The sequence below is a fragment of the Electrona antarctica genome, assembly GCF_951216825.1.
Source record: "Electrona antarctica genome assembly, chromosome: 20".
Lineage (NCBI taxonomy): Eukaryota > Metazoa > Chordata > Actinopteri > Myctophiformes > Myctophidae > Electrona > Electrona antarctica.
In genome coordinates this window covers 6,581,238-6,605,712 of record NC_136801.1, presented here as the reverse complement: position 1 = coordinate 6,605,712, position 24,475 = coordinate 6,581,238, and the positions used below count along the sequence as shown (strand labels likewise).

Below are 24,475 nucleotides of genomic sequence, written 5' to 3'. Positions count from 1 at the left end.
GAATAAATTAAATAGCCCATTAGAACACAATAAATAAGGTAAAATAATGTTTTTTCGCACGGATAAAATTGGACATGGGACATACTGTTATTGTATGAGGTGTTTTAGCCCTCTCGCACAGTTGAACTTGATACGGTACTGATCAGCGCGTGGACGCACGCATGCGGAGGAGATCTTATTATCGTTACTGCCTGCACTCTTGTTACAACTTCTGCTGCCGCTGGACTCCGTTCATCTTTGCTTATTTGGCTTTTTAAGTTGCCTTTTATGACGGAAACAACCTTTTAACGTCATTGAAAAGAAGTGTGTCAGTGTGTGACTCGTGAGTCTGTCAAAACACGAGTGCAAAACCCCACCGCTATGGACAGCGAGACTTGTTGCATGTGGTGGTGGGCTCACTGGGCTGGTGGCATCCAGACCCAGGCAGCGTAAATTTATAAGGTAGGCTATTACAATGATGCGACGCTTTTTGATAAATAAGACTTATTTTTCTTTCATTTTAAAATATACCGTTGCCCACCTCGTCTTGACCCTTGTTTATTTGAGGCTATTGACAGCAATAAAAGGTATTGGGGCATTTCAAATGGGGGCGGGGATACGTCATGATGTCTTTATCTATAATCGTGGCACACTATGGCAGTTGTAAGAAGCAAAATGATTAGCCTCCGCTTTTCATGGACTGTCCTATCAAGCATAGCCTGCAGCATAGCAGTGCACGTCCTGTTACCACTTACCTTATAGGCTGACAATCTTACACACGTTCAATCAATAATGCATAATTATACTGCAAGAGTGATGCTACTTTAATTGTGGTGAACTGTGGAGTCACGGGGAAAAAGTAGACATTTAGCAAAATCTCATTTGGCTTCATTTAACTTAAAGAAAGACTTTTCTTCGTAGCTACTCCAGTCATGCAATCATTTTTCGGTCTAATTATTTCCTTTTGTTTTTTTTGTTTTTTTTGCTGTACACCACATTTGACAGTGATGGATAACAGGTTAAAAATGAATGTTTTCTCCTCAGCCAGTGAATGTTGGAGTGGCTCTCTAGCATGCATGGTGTTCTGCCCTCAGACCAAAAGACCTTGGAAAGATTGTGTTCCCTACCTCTGCTTTTCCCATTTCAATCTGATACAGTTTGTCTTCATTTTCTTCTGACCAGGACCTATTTATATGATATATCGCCAAAGCACATCGTTCAGACAGAAGTGTAGGTTATGTCAAAGTTATGCCATCAGCTTTACATTTTAGGATGTTGCAGAAGCTGGGGTTTGTGTTGAGCTACCTCAGCAGATGGCTAGACTACAATACAGAATAACACCCCCCCCCCCCCCCCCCCATGGACCAAGTGCATACATATTTCCTGGTGAACTGCTGGCCCATTAACTGGCCCTCAGAACAATGTGTCCAAATTTAAGCAATAGTAGTTCAGCAGCACCAGAATGACAATCCAGGAAGCAGACATATTTTTGTCTCTGATCCAGTGATATCTTTAACCACTTGAACCCCAGGCCAGTATCCCTATTCCGCTTGTGTGTGGGGGGGTGGGGTGGGGTGGGGGGGGGGGGCAGACATCAGCCGAAAATAGCAGATCTACAAGCTGACGTTGTGGATCAGCTTATAGATCAGCTTGTAGATCTGCTGTTATCAGCGAAGAGATCACCTTGTAGATCAGCTATTTTCGGCAACGAGATTTGGTGTAGAACTGTAGATTGAACAAAGACCACATCAATATAGTGCAACTCATGTCTGTTTTGGTGTTTCGCTAAGTATAGTCGAGGTTTACGTGGGACTCAAAGCGTACAGACCAGTGGTTCATCTTATGTTCATGGAGTTCATGGAGTTCATCTCTGCGTCATCAGAGCTGATATTGGTTTGGAACTGTGGTCACACGGTCCGCATGCTTCTGTCATGAATGTGGTGGGTTGTCGAGGACAACATGGTACACTGATATGTGAGAGTTCTCTCTCACACACATGCACACTCTCTAGTTCAAACTGTATCTCGCCACCTTTTCTTCTATTTCTCTGTATTTAGTAGTCTACTGTATTCTGGTCCTTGTTGTGAGTTTGGTAGACCCTCAGTGTGGTCGAGGTCCTACTCCTACTATAATAGTAATCCTTTACAATAGGTGCTGAGTGATGGTGATTCAGTTTGAAGTGTTCCTCTGTGACCAAGCAACGGACCGGAGAACAAGATGACACAAGGCAGTATCGTACAACAAGTTCTCAAAGTTTATTTATACAGTGGTTCTCAAACCTTTTCATGTCATGGACCACCAAATGGCTATACATTTAGACCGCGGACCCCAATCTGAAAATGTTTTGTGCCAGGGACGCTTTCAAGATTTCAAGAAACCCTTTCAAGATGTTTAAAAAAAAAAAAAAAATCAAAAGTGTGAGCTTGTATTAGTTGGTATTTTTGAATAGCCAAACGTATTAATGGATAAAGTGATTACATTTATTGTGACTAACACTAACACATTTAGCTGGGGAGCCCCTGCGGACCCCACTTTGAGAGCCAATGGTTTATTACAGTGGTTCCCAAACTTTATCGTGTCAAGGACCCCCAAATGAACATTTATTAGGCCACGGACCCCCCATTTGAAAACATATGCCAGTGACCCGATAAGGGAGGATTTTTACGGCTCTAGCAGTGATTCCGAAACATCAACTTCAAGGACCCCCAGTTTCACACGCATTATGCTACGGACCCCCGATTTAATGGCATTTCCATCTCTGGTACCCCAATTTATATTGTAAAACCACTGTTAATTTAACTCAGAGTGTACAAATGGAACCAAATGGACCCGTTAGGGTCCATTTGGTTCCATTTGTACAGACCCATAAGGGTCCATTTGGTTACAAATTATCATTTAGCTGGGTCCCCCCTAGAACTCCCTCAAGTACCCCTGGGGGTCCCCGGACCCCACTTTGGGAACCACTGGTTTATTACACACATAGGGAATATATAGTGCTGGATATATAGTGCTGGACACATGGCGTAACCAGAAGATATGAGATATGAAAAAGAACAAGATTATAATGGCGCAACAATAAATAAAACACAGTAGGAAAACAACAGCTACTGTACATCTCTGGGCGACTGTGGCTCAGGAGTATAGAGCAGGTCGTCCAATGATCCATGGGTCGGCGGTTCGACTCCCGGCTCCTCCTGTCTACATGTCGAAGTGTCCTTGGGCAAGACGCTGAACCCCAAATTGCTCCCGATGTGCTGGTTGGTACCTTGCATGGCTTCCGCCGCAATCGGTGTATGAATGTGTGCGTGAATGGGTGAATGTAATGCACAATCTATGTAAAGCGCCTTGGATAAAGGCGCTATATAAATGCACCATTTACCATCTTGTATCAATGTGCACAGGCACCTGTGGCTGTGACCTACGCAGAACGTCACAAATGTCTTTCCTAGTCAAGTAGATAAATGTCAGACCTAAGAAATGTCATGACAGTCCTACACATAGTATACACACAGTATGTAATCTCAAATTCTACCATTGTAGTATGACTAACAGTACTTTAGGATCCCTTTATTTATTGTGTACATCTTGATGTGTTTTATTCTGTTAGCAACAGAACCACATCGGGGAATTTGCATTTCCCGTCTTCTACCCATTATTTTGAAATCTGTTCCATCATATGGTTTTGCATATTGGCATAATTATCTGTGAATAAATTATCACATTAGAAAGTTAGAAACCCCACTGCAATGTCCTCACTTTAGAGAAAGAATGGCCCCTTGCATGGAAGGTATGAAAAGTGCAAAATGTAGTGGGAAATGGTACAATTTTGATCAAATGAAATATGCATGGATATTTTCATTTCCTACACTTGAAGGAGTGAGTTCTGCTGTATGCAGAGCAAGTGACCCAAAGATGAATGTCAGAAACACATTCGGTTTTTGAAGGTGTGGAGGAGTTCAACTGGAATAATGCTGGTGTTTCTTGTCTGCTGCAATGAATAGAATTACTAACCATTTTCATTCACACATGCAGCAGATTCCCCTACTGTAACTGTACTGTACATGTGCTTCAGGTTTTCTTTAAGACTTCACTTCAGAAGAACATTCTCCAGTCTGCTCTCCTTACTTTTGAAGTTACATGCTCCTCCAATTACTGGGGCCACGCAGTCTCCCCTATGGTGTCCTTGGACAGCGCTCTGAGTGCCTGAAAATGTTGCGGCCCATTAATTCTGGATTGTCTTCATCTGTTTGCATAATTTCTCCCCCTCCCTCCCATTCCCGCCTCCCCCTTTTTAGTCTCTCAGATTTATTTTCTATCTTGTAGAATGTATAAGTCTCAGTCAGATTCTCTTTTTTATTATTATTATTATTTTTGAGTGGTGCAAACCACTCCAACAACTGGCTTTGTTAGTACCCGTGTGTGTTTGTGCCTGTACGGGTGAGCATGGTTGCTATGGTTAGTATGTGACGTATGTAACTATAACAATAAATGTGTAGTTGCACCACTCAGTTCACACGGGTGTGATTTTTTAAGTATTAATAAAGTTGTGAATGCCCTCTAGGTGTGTTTTTATAAAGCCCCTGCATGTCCGTCTTCTGACAATGATGCTCTCCTGCCAGCCAATAACTGAAAGGTTTGCCTAAGATTAGAGATGGACCTTACATGGGGAGTATGAATCCATGAACAGAATGTGATTAATTTTCGCTTACTAAAATTCCTTGAGATATCATAAATATCTTAAACACAGTGAAAGCACAATACATTTGCCCCAAAAGATTTGCCTTAACTTGTGGTGTTTTCTTTAACTATATGCATTTTAGGGGTTTTTTCTAGTCAGACTAATTTGCTGTCAGGCAGGGGGTTGTTTTTGCGACACAGGCAGACTCCAGAAATTAATTTATCCAAATAACCAAGCCCTCCTGGGCCATGGAGGTTGGGACACTGAAATGGCCCTGGTAGGCAAAGCCGCCTTTTGAAGTCTGGAATGTTTTGGCTGACTTAGAGCAGGCGACTGGACTAGAAGGATCGTTTTCACTCACCCATGGGATTTATAACCATTTTCATACACTGAGAACAAAACAAAACCAGGAAAAATGCCTGAGCTGATTTGCATCGACTCTGCCCTCTAAAATGTGAGGTGTGTGTGTGTGTGGGGGCGGATTAAGTGAAACTGATTTGGGGAATCTGGAGATTTGTAAGATATCTTCTATTATTTTGATAACACTGCTACAACATAATTATTCTCTGACAAAACATTTGTGGGGAAAAAACAGTGATGCCAATGACTCCCCAAAGAGGGCCATCTGACTGTAGATTTTGTGTTGAAATCATCACGTCCACCAAACTCCACCAAATCCATATATGGAGAAACTCCATATCATCCTAGTATAAGAAGCAAGCCACATAATCAAGTCCTCATTATTATCGCACCGTTTGAGCTAATGAGGTGTGGTCATTTGGACTAGGGGCAAACTAAATACAAGGTCCATCCTAATAATACAAACACTCTGAATCATGGCCCTCATTAGTGAAGGGCGCATGACAAATTTATTATATCAACTGTTTAAAAAATAATAAAATAGGCACATTAATAAAAACTATTTCCCTTTTACCATATTAGACCTCCTAAAATACGTTTTTTCCTCCCCCTTCTAAAATCATAACAATTAAGATGCTGTGTTTTCATTAAACCACCCCGAGGTAAGGAAAGTGCAGAAAAACAGGCAGACTTGAGTAACGGAGCACTTGAGTTTCCAGCGTAATAAATAATTCACGGGTCCTGTGTGATGAGCTGCTGAGGGCAGAAATCCCTAATGACAGCTTTTTATAACCTATGACTCAGCTGGCCATTATGCTTCTGACATCCCAACACAGACCACATCCCCTCTTGCAGGCCACTCCCCTCTTCCTCTCTCTCTGTCTCTGTCTCTGTGTCTTTCTCCGCACCCCTAGTACTCATAGCCCACTGACTGCGCTGACAAATCAACAGTTCTGTAAAAGCAATACTGTACCTGCCCTTGATACATCATTATATCCCTTTTGGAAAGCTCATCGTTTGATGAATGTGGCTAAAATATGGAACATTTGTGCTGTTAAGAGGTTATAATTGTATTAATCAAGTATGTTTATGATTGATTGATTGATTGAAAATTGTATTAACAGTTTGCAGAATTACAGTACATTTCAAGCACAAACTCAATACAAAGGCTGTTAACTGTGAGTGGATGACCCAATTAAGCATTACACTTGTTTACAACAGGGTCCACCATGTTCAATTCATCAAAACATTTAGAGACGTACAAATAGACACTTCTATATAGACAAAGAACGCGTTCCACACCACCGCAGGGGGTGCAGTGCCAGGTGTCGAGTCGGTCAGACCCACGGTTGTCCAGAACCGCCCCTAAAAGGCCTCTGTCCGGGCTCTGGACCCGGCCCCTGCCCAGCGTTCATATATGGAGCTGGCCTGTTCTGACCTCACAACACTCCATATTTGGGCATGCCTGACACAGAACTCCACAAGCTGGCCTGTTCCGACATCCCAACACTCCATATTTGGGCATGGCTGACACAGAACTCCATATATAGGAATAAAGGGACACAGAGAGACACATACTGTACATAAATCTGACATCATTCTGACGTCGGGCATAAAAGCAACACAGACATATCTGGGTGGGGAATGCATTTCCAACTTGCATTTCCAAGTATTATTATTAATAATAATAATAATAGTTTTTACTATCATTTGTTTTTATTTTGTACTATCCATAATTTTGTAAAATCGTATCATAAATCCTGATTATCGCATATTGGAAGGGGGATGGATGTGCGTATGATGTGCTATGAGTGAGGAGTCCCTTAGTATTATAATATAGGACATGGGTGTTCTCTCATAGAACACCCATGTTCTCTCATTGGGGGCGGCTGTGGCTCAGGAGGTAGAGCAGGTCGTCCAATGATCCGTGGGTCGGAGGTTCGAATCCCGGCTCCTCCTGTCTACATGTCGAAGTGTCCTTGGGCAAGACACTGAACGCCACACTGCCTCCAATGAGTCGGTTGGTGTGAGCTTGTCACCATTGGTGTGGGAAGTGAGGACGCTGGCGTCGACTGTTCGCCACTTCACCTCCCAATGTATGAATGAATGAACCATTGTAAAGCGCTTTGAGCACTTGGAAAAGCGCTATAAAAATGCAATTAATTATTATGGCATTTGCAGTGTGTGTGCCCTGTAATAATCGTAATAACAAACCAATTTTGGGTTCGTTTGTTTGTTGCCTTCATTCATTTTAGCTCTGGTGTAATTCTGTCCTCTATAGGCATATGAGTGCTGCTGCTGCTGCTCCCGCTGCTGCTGCCTCTGCCGTGGACGTGTGAGGTAAGAGACTCAATATAATAGTTCAGGTCTGTGACTGATCAAGTGTGAGTGTGCTTGATTGGCGCAATGGCACCATACCCCCCAGGTAAGCTTGTTCCATGCAACATCTGGGGCTAATTTATGCATTATGCAGCTCCCACATACTGGGCAGTGCTTCACATAGTACTGACTGATATGATGATGATTATTATTATTATTATCATTGCCAAATCCCAGCTCTCTCAATATGTAGTCTAATAGTCTATAGGTGGTTAATATTAGATGCAAAAAAATTATATACCTTATATCAAATTACTCTGACTGCTGTGGTCGCTCCCTGGAGTTAGCACAGGGAAATAAATCTGGTGGCCCTTGATTAAGTACCTGACAATAGAGTTAGCACAGCACTAGTGGTTTATAGTAATACAACGGACAAGGGCAATTAGGCCCACGAAGTAATTTACAGTACTGCATGCAGGTGGTGGTCTGGTGTGAGCTTGGGACCACCTCGGTTAGACGCTATAGGCCAGCGGAACAGCAGCAACCGGTAGACCTCCAAACTTGGTAATTAAAGCAAATCAATCTAAAGATTTGAAAAGGGCCGAGTGCATATTTCAAATCGGTTGCGATTTTGATTTTGCGAAAAGAAATAATATACAGTAGGGCCCCGTTTGGTTTTTCATGTGTAATTTTCCGGAGAATGAATGATCACTTTTGTACGTTGTTGACCTTGTTACGTCAGCGTGGTTGGACCCGTTCCCTCTCTCACTGCTACCTATTAATTATGAAATACTGTAGGTCTCGCCCATTTCATTTTACTACCTCTTCCTGCTGAACTTGGTGTGAAAGGCTGCTGTTCTTAAATAGGTGCATAAGAGTGTTCCCTCAGCACTAACTCACTCCAGCATTATGTCATCAGAGTCAAAAAGGCACGGCTGAAGAAAAATAGCTTGTTTCACACATGATAGACACCTTAACATGTGGAGCGGGAGAAGAAAGAGGCCAGCGTATTTGGCTACTCTTTTTTTTACGGCAACTGGACCGAGAGCTGCAGCCTTGTTAAGAAATTCACACATTTTTAGTTTTTTACACTGTAAATTTGGCCCGGCTTTGAATGGACAATCTTGCAGACTGCTGTATTTTACCTGTGACGTTCTTGTGAGATTCAGGTTTGCTAAGTATATGAAATTAGTATATGAATGTATATGAAATATAGTTGAACGGTAACTCAAAACAGTGTCCTCTTTTGCTGGATATCTATCTATTGTCTTCCCTCTAGGGCTGCAATAGTTAATCGAATAATTGTATTTAATCCATTATTTAAAAAAAGCACAGCTACTGACTATCAGCTATTTTCACTATTTTTTAACGACACCGCTGTAAGACAAACTATTAAATAGAGTGGTTAATTATTATTAGACTAATTGATTTTGATGAAAATCTGTTTTCATGTCGAATCATTGATATGTAACACATTATAAAAGAAGTTGTAAAAATAGTATAATCACGTAGAGGTTCGTAGATACGTAGTTGAAGCCCTCCTTCCCTCAAATTGAAACGTTACTTCAGGCTTTGTTTCACTGCAATGCGTGGAGAAAGGCCCTCTGTGACCGTGGCTTATCAGCATCTTGTGCAGGTCACCCATCGAGCTGCAGTGTGGCAGGACCAACTGGAATAGCTCGGACCCGCCTTGATCCCCGCTGTCAGCACCTTGGTCTGCGTGTGAGGTGATTTTCATCAAGGCCACATGCTGCAGTGCAGTGCTTTAGCCCGGCTCCAACATGACTGAGACGCTGCTGCTGCTGCACAGTAAAATCCTCTTAGTGTACATTTAAATCTAAGAGACCTATTTGGGTCCATTTTTACTCTCAGAGTAAACCACTTAAGTGCCTGTGATGTCAGAGTCACTGGTCTCACTTCCTTCCTGGACTACAAATTTCAAATTGTGCTACTGTTATCTACTACAAATACTATTAATATTGAGTTTCTTCCAGCTGTGAAATGTCCCTTTAAGCCTAAGTTTCGTAATAAGACAAGGCAAGTTATCGCAAGACATTGTGAGCTTGTGAATCTGCTATTTTTGAAAACATGAATAAATTGTTTGAAACCGTCAGGCCTTAATGTGTTTAAATTAGCAATGAGGATTTGACTGTGCGATTTGGTTTCCACCACGAGTATGCTTCGTTTAACAGAGAACATGTCCCATGTAGTCAATGCAATTCCACCTGTGGAGCGTCTGCCCCAGATTCTCTGCTGTGTGTTGGAGTTTGTGAGGACTCTATATAACACTCAGAGAGAGGGAGGCATTTAGCCAAATATGTCGGCAGAATAATACGTGATTTTAGTTGGTTTGAGAGAACGTTGAAAATTGTGTGTGATCGTGTGATCATCGCGTTTTGGATCAGACAAAGAAATGTACTGTACTGTACTGTACTGTACTGTACTGTACTGTACTGTACTGTACTGTACTGTACTGTACTGTACTGTACTGTACTGTACTGTACTGTACTGTACTGTACTGTACTCTCCCTAACCGTATACACTAAGAAAAGCATGAACCATTGACCAGATGTGTAAATGCTCTTGCACATTATAATTTATGATTTATTTATTTTCTTTTGCCTACAGTATTAACATGAATGCCAAAGCAGCGTTTGTTTGTATGCACATCCATTACATTCAATGGATTGTCTTCTCTCCCATCACTAGTCACATTTAGAACTGCACATGTAGCGCTGAATGGCTGTTGAGGAATCTCATAAGTTCTATCTATTTCTGTGTGCATCACTCAATCCCGACTAACGCCCTGACGATAGGCAGAGGAACAAGTGGGCACGGAGCCCAATGATGTAAGCAGAACCACACCATTTGGCAGGCGAATCTAATAGCAGTGTGTGGTCCGCAAGTGCTGGCGTGGCTATTTTAGAACCCCAATCCAGGGGAAATGTATATTTACAGTGCACCTGCAACACAAACTTGGGTCCGAAGACAGACAGTGTAAGTAGAGGAGCATTTGACTTTTTCCCTTGACAGACAAAAAGGATTACTTCTGCTGAGCACAGCTATTATTTCTGTGGCCTGCTGTCAATACTAATACGAGCAGAATTATTAATAAATGGTGTCTATCTCACACGGGATGATTGCATTTTCTATTTTTAATGGATTGAATGGAGGGCAGAACAATTATCACGTCCGATCCTTCGGCTGTCCAATTCTTAGCGCGTAAGAGAGATGCCTTGTAAAAGATTAAGAAGGAAAATGACTGATGAATAATTCTCTAATTTCCAAGTATACCTTGGTGGCTTACTGGTAACTGACTATATACATTCACATAACCGATGCAGTATGTATGTATGGACCAGACAAAGGGAACATTCCACCGGTTCTTCTCACATAATGCAAGTGTGAACTCCCGCCTGCCCGAAAACAATACTTAGCATTTCTGCTACTGATGGTTAATCTCTCGTCAGCTTTGAGTTTCCACTAAAGAGCATCAGTTTGCCAGTCAGTAGGGGGGTTGAGTGACAGGCACAGGGCAACACATCCCTTATGTAAACCCCTTCCACTACCACCACCACCAAATTAGAGTGGCTGTTGCTACACCCTGCCTGCTGCTGCTGCTGCTGCTGCTACACAAATGAGAAAGTAAGCACTCCGGTTCAGAAGTTCACATTTTGGATGCTTGCCGGAACTACTTAAGGGCCGTGACGTTTTCTTTTTTTTCTTCTTCGAAGGAACAGGTGGTCAGAGTGACATAATTCTGGCCCAGTGCTAAGATCCTTAGAAATTAGGGCCCCCTCGTTCTGCCAGAGAAGTCATTACCCTGTCAATATCTATGAACACTCGTTGATCTGAACTGTTACTAAATGTAAGCTGATAGAAAGGGAAAGACAAGGTATCAGGATAATGACATCATGTCCTATATATTTCCTTACAGTTGATAATATTACAGTTACATACGTTTGTAGAGAACACACACGAGTATATGTGCATGAGCATACATGCACATGGTACACATAGATACTCACACACGCATGTACGCATGCACGCGTGCACACACACACACACACACACACACACACACACACACACACACACACACACACACACACACACACACACACACACACACACACACACACAGATACACACGTACCGTACAGTATCTCTGACATGTCTCAAGGCTTGGCTGAGAAAGCTATTTATTCTCATACACTGTTAACTACTGGCACATATGCTTTAGCCTGGAATGCTGTTCAGAATGCAGAAAATATATTTAGTTCTCGCCAACAGACAGCATAAGGCACCAGTGGGTCTAGCCCCTGTGCGAGAACAGTTATTCCTGTCGCAGTATGGACTTTCAATTACCATAATCTGTTGCTTGACTCCTTCAAGAACATGAGGGCCAATTAAATCTGGATACATCAAAAGTGACAGTCACACCTGTAGCCTACAATATCATTACACAGCATTTTTTATTGATTTAATTATTTTCTGTAAATCAGATTTTTCCTCTTTTTCAAGGATAATTCAAAGAGGCTTATGAGTCCCACAACAAAGAGTGTTAAAGTACCTCTGAAAGTGTAGTAGGTCCGTTTGCACATTTTCAGAGGTTACTTTACACTCTTATTGTGTAATTGACTCATTCTGTCCTACTGGTCTGTTTCTTCCATAGCTAACTATTCGCTTATGATATGGACACATACTATAATAAGGAAGCAAACAACAAATAGACTCTTAACCCATTCTGGACGGGAACCCCTTTTGGTGTTTTAACTAAGCATTATGTTATACTTTAGCTATTGAAAAATAGCAGATCTACAAGCTCATAGCGCACCACTCGAGCTTGTAGGTCTGCTATTTTTAAAAAATCGTGAAAATGCAGCACAAATCTTTAAATATATATTCTTTCAGAAGACTTATTTTTTTTTATTTCGACGTCAGGCCTAAATGGGTTTAATCACGGCAGTGAGACCGTAGGTGTTTAATTGTTTATACTTTAATTTGAATCCAATGACAGTGGTTTGACCACAGAGTCAGAAAAAGGTTTTGTATAATGTTCTATTTTGTCAAGTCTGTTGAAAGGCGGGCACTTCTGGACAGTGGAAATACCCCACAGCTGCCCCACAGTCTGACAGGGACTCCATATGTGATCCTCCTGTTGGACCCTTCCTTCAGGAGGAGACTTCACCGTGGGGTACACAGTCACACCCGGAGTGCAGTTACAGTAACTGTAAGTGTTAATCCCATTCAGGCCTGACGTCGAAATAAAAAAATAAGTCTTCTGAAAGAATATATATTCAAAGATTTGTGCTGCATTTTCTCGATTTTTCAAAAATAGCAGACCTACAAGCTCGTAGCGCGCCGCTATGAGCTTGTAGATCTGCTATTTTTCAATAGCTAAAGTATAACATAATGCTTAGTTAAAACACCAAAAGGGGGCCTGGGCCGTGGCTCAGTGGTCCGGGCGCCTTGGCTGGTGGTCCGTTCTGGCGGTGTGCCGAGGGTTCGACTCCCGATCCCGACGGCCTTTACTGCATGTCTTCCCCCCATCTCTCTCTCCCCATTTCCTGTCAGCCTACTGTCTGTCCCTCCATAAAGAAATATAAAATAAAGGCGAAAGCCACAAAAAAAAAACACCAAAAGGGGTTCCCGCCCAGAATGGATTAAAATGGATTGATCCTTACGGGTCCACTTTTACACTATCAGAGAGTTAAATGAACACTCTGGATTTCACTGTGTATGCACGGACGGCACGCACGCGTTCTCCTCAGTTCTACTAGGCCACAGCCAGGCATTATAGCCCCATCCAACAGACATAACAGATGCGTTTGGGAACAAACCATACAATAAATGCATAGAACAGACATTCCATTCATAGCAATGCTGTGCTTCCATGTCAGACACAGAAGAGGAATTTAGGGGCTGCAACTATCAATAATTTTCATAGTGATTACTTTTTCATTTATCAAATATATTAGTAATTCAATTGTTTCTATGTCAAACTGTCGGTTATCAAGTTGAGTTTATACTTTTTGTCATGCAAAAATAGTATAATGTTTATAGATGTGAACTTTTTTAATGCAATTCAATTGAATTTGGATTCCATCAGCCACTGTGGCCAGAGGAACACTGTGGCGAAAGGGTTCCTGCCCATTCCTCCATTTGTGACTGCACTACATTTTTGTACTGTCAAATTTAGCCTTCTGTTAACATGCTTGAATCTTCCTAGTATAGTTTTATTTTAAGGGAATCCTATGAAGCCTGTGCATAATATGACAGTGGGAGGGCGTTTGCCTAAAGCCTGGCAAATCTAATGGCAAAGCCATGCAGCTTCAGCAGGGATGAACTGAGAACAATGCAAGAGATAAGTGAATTACCTACATGGTAGGGACACACAAGGCCTGTGTCTCGCAGCTAGGCAACTGGCAGACCCACTGTTTGTGTTAGGAAACAGTTGGGCTGCACTACAAACATGACTTATCCTGTTTAATTGCTGTGTAATTGCTGCAAAGTTGTCATATATGTCTGTTTGGACTGCCCTGCACAAACAGCAAAAAGGGCAGGTTGAATGTCCACTCCATGGTTAAGTGGAGATTTAGACTCTCTAGTTAGGCAAATAATTGGGGGCAGGAATTGTGTAAACACACTCGAAGGCTACGTTGATTAAATTTGTTGTACTTTCCAAGTTTAGACGTTGTTAGAATGACCGTCCTAGAGTTGGATAAGTATTTGGATTTCGTCTGCGTTGAGTCACGTTATAAGAAGGTTTGGCCTTCATCATGAAATAATGTTTTTTGATGGTTGGAAACAATTCTATTCACTTTTTAGACCCATTTTTCAGATATGAGGCATTTATGATATGCCTCATATTTTATCCCCACCACACCCACTTCATAATAAAACAACTGTAACCAATCAGTGCGTCGGAGCGTGTCATATATCCCAGTCATGGGAATATTGAATTGAAAGCTGGTAGTTCCCAAAATGTATCTATCATTTATTTAGCCGATGGCGTAGACGCAGCAGACGGTATAATTTGATAAAAGCTTTTGCAAAGTTTTATGCACTTTTCATGGTCATTGTGACCACAGTAATGTATCTGATGGACTTTCATTCGTTTAATTAAGGGTATTGAATTACTTTAGCTGAGATGACCTATACTGTAGTTGTGTCTATTGTGTGTTGCATTCATACTGAAACGTCATACTTAAAAACAATGAAATGTTTTCCAGACACAGCAAGGATTAAAAATGTATCAAATGTATAATGACTAAAATAGTCATTCTCAGCATAAAACTGCATAAAAACTGATTTTACGTGTGTCATCGCCACAACGTTGGGATTTGAAAATAAGGGAGATGTGTGAGAGAGATGTTGTGATCCCTTTTAAGTATTGTTTTATTTGATCTCCAAGGCAGGTGGGGGGGTGAGAGGTTCATTTAAATGGTTAAGAAATATGGGAAGTTATGGGACGATATGTAAACGGGAGGACAGTTAGAGGGAACGGTAAAATATGGGAGAATCCTAGACGCCACGGGAGGGTTGACAGGTTTGTTTTTACATACCGTTAGATATTCTCATAGCAGATTATTATGTCCCTACCTTGACTTAAGTGTAGTTGAACTTCAAACAGTCAAAATTAGTTAAAGTTCCTTGTGATCTGCACACAGTTAGTGAACAATACCTTCACATGCTCTCCTCACTAAAACTTTTTAAATGTCCTGGAGGGATTCTTATTGTGAGTCCCAAACCTATTGAGATATCTAATGAAGACTTTACCTTCCAGGCAGGCATATTTTTCCAAATGACAGTAATTTACATATGATGTATTTAGAGAAGCAGAGAGCAGGCTAATTCTATTTAGAGATTTTCCTTTGTTTTAGGAGTCATTAGCAGCTAGCTCAAATCTAATTTTTACAATTTCATCAGGCCATCTTGGAAAGCCTCTGTGAGCTCATCAGAGGGGAGGCATTTATTGCTAAGTGTTCTCTATTGCATTAGCACACAATAAAGTGGCCAGGGACTGCTACAGACGTTTATATGGAATCCAGTTAACACTCCGCCAATTCGTTTTTTATTGGGACACAATCAATTTTTATTCATTTTAAAGCCAGAATGCTTTCTTTCATTGTGTGCCTTTCCCCTAGCTTATTATGCCCTAAAGTAATTACTCAGTTGTTTTCACAAAATGGTAATATTTATGTTAAAGATTTCCTCTTTGAAATGCAGACCTGTGCACCGTGCATATACATAATGTGTGAGGTTTTTCGATGTATTCTAACGTCCGCGTGTATCGCATGTGTTCCTCGTTATCTCGCGCTTCCCACATAGTTTTTTTTTTTTTACATAACCAACAACGTTCATGTAATTTGTAAAAGTCTTGACACTAATGAGAATGAGAACTACATGGTTATATATGTAAGCACGCTTTGCCCATGACACCAGCTATCTCTGTTGGAATGTTATTGCAACAACCTGATGACAGAGCGTCCCAGCTCATTACATGATAGGTTACATACTGTACGCACAATCTGCCCGACGACGTGGAAGTAGGGCAGGGCTAAACATAATCTAGTTTTCTACAGCGTTACATTGCCACGAATCTTAGTTTTGTTTTCTTCGATAATCATTGTTGGAATATTGCTGGTTCCTGTAAGTAGCCTTGCCGAGCCATGAGGCCCATAGGGCAGGAGCCTATCTCCTGTTTCTGTAGCGTGAGGCAGCTTGATGTACAAGTACACCCCCTGGTCATGACGCTAGTATGTCACAGGGTTCCTGTACCTCGATACAAATGATAGAGCATTATTTATGTCTGCACGTCATCTTCAAAATGTAACCACATGAAACCTACGTAGCATCCAGATTCTACGCATGTCATGTGTGGCGAAAATAGGCAAACATCTGGCACATTCTGTGAAAGTAGAAGATCTGTGGACAAGCTCACATGGTGTCGCGAGGCGACACATTATGAGTTATTTGACGCACAACAACGTATATACAGGGTTTAAGCCAGTGTTCACTTTGGTGGTTTCGTGAAAATACAGTCAAATCCTCCGTTTTCATATCATTCTGAGAGCGTAAAAGAGTCATATTTTTTGACACACTCAGCTCAGAGTTAAATGAACACTAAGGATTTTTTACTCTGTACCCAGAAACCTGATCTACCTGCTGTGGAAAAGGCTGCTGGAGGCTTCTCACGGGTAGCCACAGTACTGGGGTGGGTGCGTGCATCTCCAGAGCAGTGGCATAATTAGAGTGCTTAAGTGCTTCAGGAGACGAGGCAAACCAAGTGAACGTACCCTGGCCTCCCTCCTTCCTTCCTCTTCACCTCCTCCTCTACCTCGCCAAGAAAGTTATTTAATGGCCACCCTTGACCCTGATATCAGTTATTGTTTGGCATGGACAATATACACTTGTATATGCTTCCGCACCAGTGGTGTAGTCTACCGTTATAAATGGTAAATGGTGCATTTTATATAGCGCCTTTATCCAAGGCGCTTTACATAGATTGTGCATTACATTCACCCATTCACACACACATTCATACACCGATTGCGGCGGAAGCCATGCAAGGTACCAACCAGCACATCGGGAGCAATTTGGGGTTCAGTGTCTTGCCCAAGGACACTTCGACATGTAGACAGGAGGAGGATCATTGGACGACCTGCTCTACCTCTTGAGCCACAGTCGCCCCGTTATATGCTATATACGTAGTGTACCGTGCCGAAAAAAATAAAGCGTATACCATCTGCTAATCATTTCATCCATTGACCACGCGTGAGCGTATAGCCTATACATGCGCATGTCGCGCAGGGAATAATTCTGGTATACCGTCTGAAAAACCTATAGGTTACTAAGGTTACAGCACTGACTATACTAGCACCAGAGCACATTTGACCAAACACACACACACACACACACACACACACACACACACACACACACACACACTTCTTTCAGGTCCCCGTACATTAGATGTCACTAAAGATGCCATTAAAGAAACCTTGCACACACATTTATGCATGTACGCACTTACGCACGTGCATGTGGGCACAGCCACACACACACACACACACACACACACACACACACACACACACACACACACACACACACACACACACACACACACACAGCTCTCCCTTCCGCAAAATCATCTTCCATGAGGTATTGCATTTCAATATGCACAAATAAAGAATATTCATAGTAACATCCTCAAATAACAAATTGCTGTGTGTGCGTGTGTGCATGTGCGGGTGCATGTGTGTGTGTGTAGTGCGTGCGCGTGTGTGTGTGTGCATACATACATACATTTCTATTACAAATTTGGGATCTGTCCTGCATCGGGCTCTGGAATGCTTTCAGCGCATTGACGAGATGACACGTTATCATTGATCTGTCCTTACTTAGAGGGATCCATTAAATAATGTATGGGCTCCTGTGCATTACCAGTGCACTCTCCTGTCCTGGAGCCATTAGGGCATGGGGCCCCAGTGGCTGCCGGCCCTCAGAGGTCCTTGGGCTTTCAATTAATTAAATTATCCCATAATGAAAACTCCCATAATGAGATTAATTTTAATTATTCATCGGCGGCCGATTTGAGCGGGAGGCCGCATGAATTATGCATGGTCAGGGCTAAACATTTTTCAACTCATCACCTTTTCCTTTTGTAAAAGGTGCAATTTATGAAGTGCCTCGCAGCTGCTACCGGTGATGGTGCAGGAGATTGTGCACGCCCTGCAGGCCCACAGGTCGTCAAAAGGCCCACTGAAATGCTTGGGCCTCATTCACACGTAACGCAATCAAACAAATTTGTCATTTTTTTGTTTTTTTTATGCCACCACAATGCTTTTCCAATGGGAGTCACATGGTTTGACCAAACATTTGTGTTTGATTGCTGATTGCTGGTGGTGTTCTGCCCCTCCCCCCCCGATCAAACAAAAATGTTTGGTCAAACCATGTGACTCCCATTGGAAAAGCATTGTGGTGGCCTAAAAACAAACAAAAAAACTACCAAACATTTGCTTGATTGGTGTTTGATACGTGTGAATGAGGCCTTAGTTGTCATCTGAATGATATTTGTATTACATTACTACATTACGTGACATGGTATAAAGCACCAATATAGACAACGTTATGTATTGGATACAGTGTACAGAGATTAACAGAGCTGTCTTTGTTAACTCCAGATGGTGTAACCCCGGACATATACAATAGATCCTATCTGTACCCAGCTGGACATAGAGCTGTTGGCTGTGGGTTTCAGAGTCAGACCACAACCTAATAAGGCATGTACCAACATATACTATACGCTTGTTGTCAGGAGGCCATCACAGTATACTGTAGGTCTGAGGATGTTGAGGAGGAATGGAGGGAGGGAGTGCTGCAGGTTGGAGGTTATTGTAGGTGAGGACATCAATGGACTCCGACTGTACTACGAACTACGTGAGCTTTACCAACAACAAGCCGTAGAATATGCAGATATTAAACCTCTGTGAGGTGGCCAATGGTCTTCAGGAAGAGCGGACAACCTCATTCCCATTTTCATTAAAGATAGAATGTACAGAAATCCTTTCTTATATTTCTTCTGATATTTGTTTATACATTATCCTTTGTAATACTACCTGTAAGACGCCCTGAGGGCAAGAAGCGAGGGGGCGAGATCGTGCGGAAACTACAGGTCAGGGAATGCCCATATATGGACCTTTTTTTACGTTTTCGGGCTGGATAGGGCTAAAAATGTGTGCCAAATTGGTAAGGCCAGGCGGGGCCTCAGGCCAGCCCAGGTAGGGCCGGGTCTTAATTTTCAGGCCTGTTGAGAACTCTAGTTTTCGCCGGCTGCCGGGCACAGCTACACTAATAACTTTGGGACGGCCGTGTAGAGTTTGAATGGACAGGTATCAGTCAAAAGGGAGACATCGAAGAGGAAGGACGGGTGGGGGTGGATCAACATATGGAATGTCAGAACAGGTCAGCTCCATATAGGGAGATCTAAGGTTTGAGGCTTGAGGTCAGATATAGAGTTGCTGGCCGACTCCATATATGCAGATCTAGGTGATGATCCAGTCTTCTCCATGTATGGTTATCCAGGGTTTGATGAGGTCAGTGTTGTGATATGGAGACGGCCATATATGGAGCGTATCACGAGGCGTGACAGACTGACCACCGGACTGGTTTTGCAGATTTTCATAGACCTATTGTCGCAAATATTTTTGATTCATGTTAGAGGGGAATTCCGGACTAACCATTTTCTTAACTTTATATCCAAGAACAAATGGTACAGGTGAAAAATTACATAACTACACCCCAAGCACACCGCAGCTCAGAGCATGCACGGTGGGTTTAAAGGTAAATCGCTTATTTTGATCGCGCAAAAATTGTGTTTTGTCCCAAATGGGCTGCCGTAAAAAAGGCGAACTATCGCTATACCCACTTCACATGCTTTGAGTTGTGATGTGCACGGGATGGAGTTATGTAATTTTTCGTCTGTACTCGTTCTTGGATATAATAGCATCATATTTAGGTAAGAAAATGGTTAGGCCGTAATTCTCCTTTAAGTGCATTTACATAAAGTAACTCTGAGAACCTCCTGTTGAAGAACCCTGCCCTAGTGTGTTTATGGCGGTGACTGAGTGGTGCCGGGAGAGGGATATAGCCTGGTTACCTATCGTGAAATCCCGTTTCAGCATTTCCTAATTCCCCCATTAGATGGGAAAGTTATGCTCTCATTTGAGATCTGCTTGCATGGTGTCCCCTTCCGTCGGTGCGTGCAGGTGATTGTGAATGGGTAGATGCAATGCTTTGGATAAACGTACCATTAACCATTTACACTTTTATTTATTTTTTTATGTTTATTTTTGTGGCTTTCGCCTTTATTTTATATATTTTATGGAGGGACAGACAGTAGGCTGACAGGAAATGGGGAGAGAGATGGGGGGAAGACATGCAGTAAAGGCCGTCGGGATCGGGAGTCGAACCTGCGGCACACTGCCAGACTGGATTACCAGCCAAGGTGCCTGGACCGCTGAGCCACGACCCAGGCCACCATTTACACTTTTGTACATAAATACATTTGTGTACTTCTTTTTAGAAGTTTTTATCTTGGTTGAGGGGAAAAAAATGCATTTCACAGTCACCTATTCCTCATGTCACATGATATGGCTTGGCAATGCTTGACAGATTTTATATTAATACCTAAAGGCAGACAAGAAATCTTAATTATGACCGTAATTCCCTGCTGCTCTTCATATACCTCTAGCGGGCTGGCACGTTGATTCCCCTTGTGTGAGCACATTAGTACCCTTTGGTGGCTGGCCAGACGAAAAGGGGGAAGATTGTTGACTGTCACATCTGTAATTAGCTGGCACGCAAAGTGTGCTTGTTCTCGGTTCCCAGGCATTATATAGACAGCAGCTTTGTTAAGCTCTGTAAATTCATTTGTTCAGGAAAGCAATAATCCTCTGTTATTAGAATGGACGTTTTTCTTTCTGATTTATCCATCACCTGCTAGAAAGGTATTAGCCTTTATATGTTTCAGAAGTGGCTCGGGGTAGGGGACATGAATGTCATTGGGATGGTGAGCCGAGTGCATTTATTAGGTTCTCATCAATAGCTGATTAATAATTCAGGGCGAGTCTGGGGCTTCTTTAGGGCAGGGTTTCAGCTAGCTTGTAATTTTGTAAATTGCATAGTCATCATGCAATGGATGGGCTGGGCCAGCCTGGGAGTCACAACTGCAAATGTAAGGTGTCCTATAGACGCTTCATGGTTACACAGTAACATAAGTGTACACTGTACAGTAAGGGCTCTATTTTCGTCCGAGCTTTCTAAAGCCACTATTTTGGGGATTTAGCATTGGGGAAGGGGCGTTCCTCCACGAAAGTGGATACTTTGGTCACCTGTCTAAATCCCTAAAACACCCCCGCTACCCGTTACATTATGCATAGGTGTGGTTTGGGCGTTACAATAATGAAACCAATCACCGACCGACCGTGCCACATGCCATTGCCTTTAACCCATTTTGGGCGGGAACCCCTTTGGTGTTTGAAGCATTATGTTATACTTTTAGCTATTGAAAAATAGCAGATCTACAACCTCGTAGCGTGCCACCGAGTGGCACGCTACGAGCTTGTAGGTCTGCTATTTTTGAAAAATCATGAAAATGTAGTGCAAATGTATAGTGCGAATATATATTCTTTCAGGGTGAACATTTTTAACTCAAATCTTTGCTTCGGGGGGGGGGGGGGTGGTCCCTGGAACAACATATTTTCAGATGGGGGGGGTGGAGGCATATTACATATAATTTTTGGGGTCCTTGACATGAAATATTGAGCACCACTGATACAGGAAACATAAGGTTTTTCAGAAAACTGTCAGGATTTTGAAGACATTTTTTAAATTTCGACGTCAGGCCAAAACAGCAAAAGGGGTTCCCGTTAAGGCTGAACGATTTTGAGAAAAAATCTAATTGCGATTTTTCTGACCAATATTGCGATTGCGATTTGACTCGCGATATATATTTTTTTAAATCACACCCGTGTGAAGTAAGTGGTTCAACTCCGTGTGGGCGCCACCAGGGGGGGTCCCCGAAACTTCCAGACCCACAGGAACGTGCCCAGGGTGCCGGCCCGGTTTAGGCGAGCCGCCCGCGTCCGAAACGGTTGAGAAAGAGTTACCGTGTGTGGGTCCCCAGGCGGTCCCTGTACTGTACTGTACTGTACTGTACTGTACTGTACTGTACTGTACTGTACTGTAATGTCACACCTAAAATCATCATATAGGGCCTATACAGTTAGGCTGCGCAACAGTGACACTTGGTTGTGAAAACCAAACAAATGCTATTTTCGTGCTCGGACAGACCCAGCCAGCCAGCCACCCACCCACAGACACACAAAGCTCCATAATGAAGTGGTTGCACCACTTAAAAAGTAAAGCTTCAATTTAGTATTCACTGTGTCCATTTAAAAAGTAATGAAACATTACCAAATGGCATACCATTCATTTACTTTACCAGGCAGTGATTACCAGGCATCCTGTGAATCAGGATTCACAGGATGTGAGACAGCTCAAAATAATGTAGGCTAACCAAATTGACCTGTGTTTAATTAACTACAATAAGAATGTGTGTTAAAATTGTAATGTTAGAAATAATTGTAAATAGCTCTCTGGATACAGACCATAAATGCAATGTAATTTCCAGACTTTCTATTTAAGTGCAATTGCTATTAGGCTACAGTTATCTAATCATCAGAGCACAATATTGTGATTCTCATTTAATATTCACATTTAGATATTATGTTCAATTGATTTATTTGTTTTTGAGGGGCAGTAGCCCCTCCTAAATCCAGTGCACGGATGTTCACAAACGTCCTACACAAACATTAAATTCCCATTGACAATTTTATGTCATTGTCTGAGCAAAGAAATAGGCCTAGTGTCTATTTTATGTCATGATGATGTACGATGATAAGAGCGCCCCTCACTTCACACGGGTGGGATTTTTTTAACCAAATAAAAGCATATGCATTGCATAAGTGTAGGCTACATTTTGACAGATGTGATGAAAGAATTAGGCTATCAATTATTAGAGATCATTTTGTCTGAGGTTTAAGACAAGCTCATAACTTTAACTTTAATGTTTATGAGCTTGTTGGCCGGCTATTTTCCCCACCACCGTCCTGGTGTAAGCTTTTTTTTAATGATGGCTCTCGGATCTCGGTACAATTTCGCGGACCTCGCTCAGACAAATCATTACAAATGTACATGCACCACAATGGGGACCGGTTCACTAGAATCGGGGACGACGACGACAATGTAGCATTAATAAAATAAACAGGGGACAGGACAGCAGGACAGCGCCCGTGCCATGCGAAGGTTTGTGGTGTTGCTGCGGGATGTTTTGACTGTCGCTGTACCATGACAGGTCTTGCACAAAACTCTCTTGTTGGACGTCTGTAACGTCAAAACCAAAATAATGCCATATCCCCGAAGTGCCTGATCTCTTTGGGATTAAATTGTGCGGATTTAAGAAAGTTTATTCGGGCTCCGCAGACGCTATCTGCTCCTCAGCTGCTGCTGACTTCTAGCATTAGCATTAGCATCAACGCACTGAACACAGAGCAGAGTAGACGTAAATGATGACTTTGTTTTGGGCACTGCGCGAGCGTGTACACATGCACTGCAGTCACATGCACTGCAGGGACACTTCTGATTGGTTAGAATAGAGAGCACAGTATAGCCGTGTTGTAAATACTGGATCAGACGCGCTCCGGGTTGATTATGATTTTTTTTTTAATCGCAGCCTTTGCGATTTGCTAATCGCGTGGTTTCAAATCGCAATTTCGGTTTGAAAACGATTAATCGTTCAGCCTTAGTTCCCGTCATGAATGGGTTAAGAGATCCATTGGCTGGGTTTCTCAAATAAAATTTGTGTCGCACGTATAGTGCAGCGCATGTGCACAGTATGCCCTCTAGGCTGCACACAGAAGCCTGTCTGCTGCCTAATTGGCTGCATGGCAGCCAATCAGGCACTATGTCCTTTTTTGAGAAACACGACATTATAGACATAAGAAACCTAGACTAGAGCACGCAACCCTATCAGGCTTTTGAATGACACTTCCAGTCCAGACCACTGCCTGCTTTCTACTAACGCATCGAGTAACACACATGCAGGCTGACAGGCAGCCCATGCAGAGGCATGCAGGCGGCGCGTGCCACGCCACGGGATGGTTATATTTTATACATACATTAGGCTACATAAACGCTGCTGTTCACTTCATAAACTACAAAGCATGGGCGTGGCAAGTATGGGAGGCCACCATGCAGCCCCCCCTGTCGAGACGGTCCAAAGTAAAACATATTTGATGATTTAATGGCTTACTGGCTTTGTATGACTGGTTTACAAAATGCTGTACCCCCTCCAACTGTAGGCTATACTGTACATCCCATTCTCAACTGTTTTTATTGTATTTTGACACTTGCTTGACCCAAACAACAACACAATAAGAGTCACGTATACTGATTAACTCGGTTATACTCGGAGGAGGAGGAGGAGGTGGAAATAACAACACAGCGACAACTAGTAATAAGTAAACGGGTGTGTGATTGTCAGAGAAATGTGTTTTTCTTTAAAGCTGC

General features: G+C 42.4%; 1 protein-coding gene across 1 annotated transcript in view; it reads left to right on the top strand.

Annotated features, from left to right (window-relative positions):
* The first annotated feature begins 285 nt into the window (after positions 1–285).
* eya1 (EYA transcriptional coactivator and phosphatase 1) overlaps positions 286–24,475 on the top strand; it is a 75,948-nt gene continuing 51,758 nt past the window's right edge. The window contains exons 1-2 of the mRNA XM_079489298.1: positions 286–441; positions 7,299–7,357. The gene's annotated coding sequence lies outside the window, so the exon portion shown is untranslated. The remainder of the gene's footprint in view (positions 442–7,298; positions 7,358–24,475) is intronic.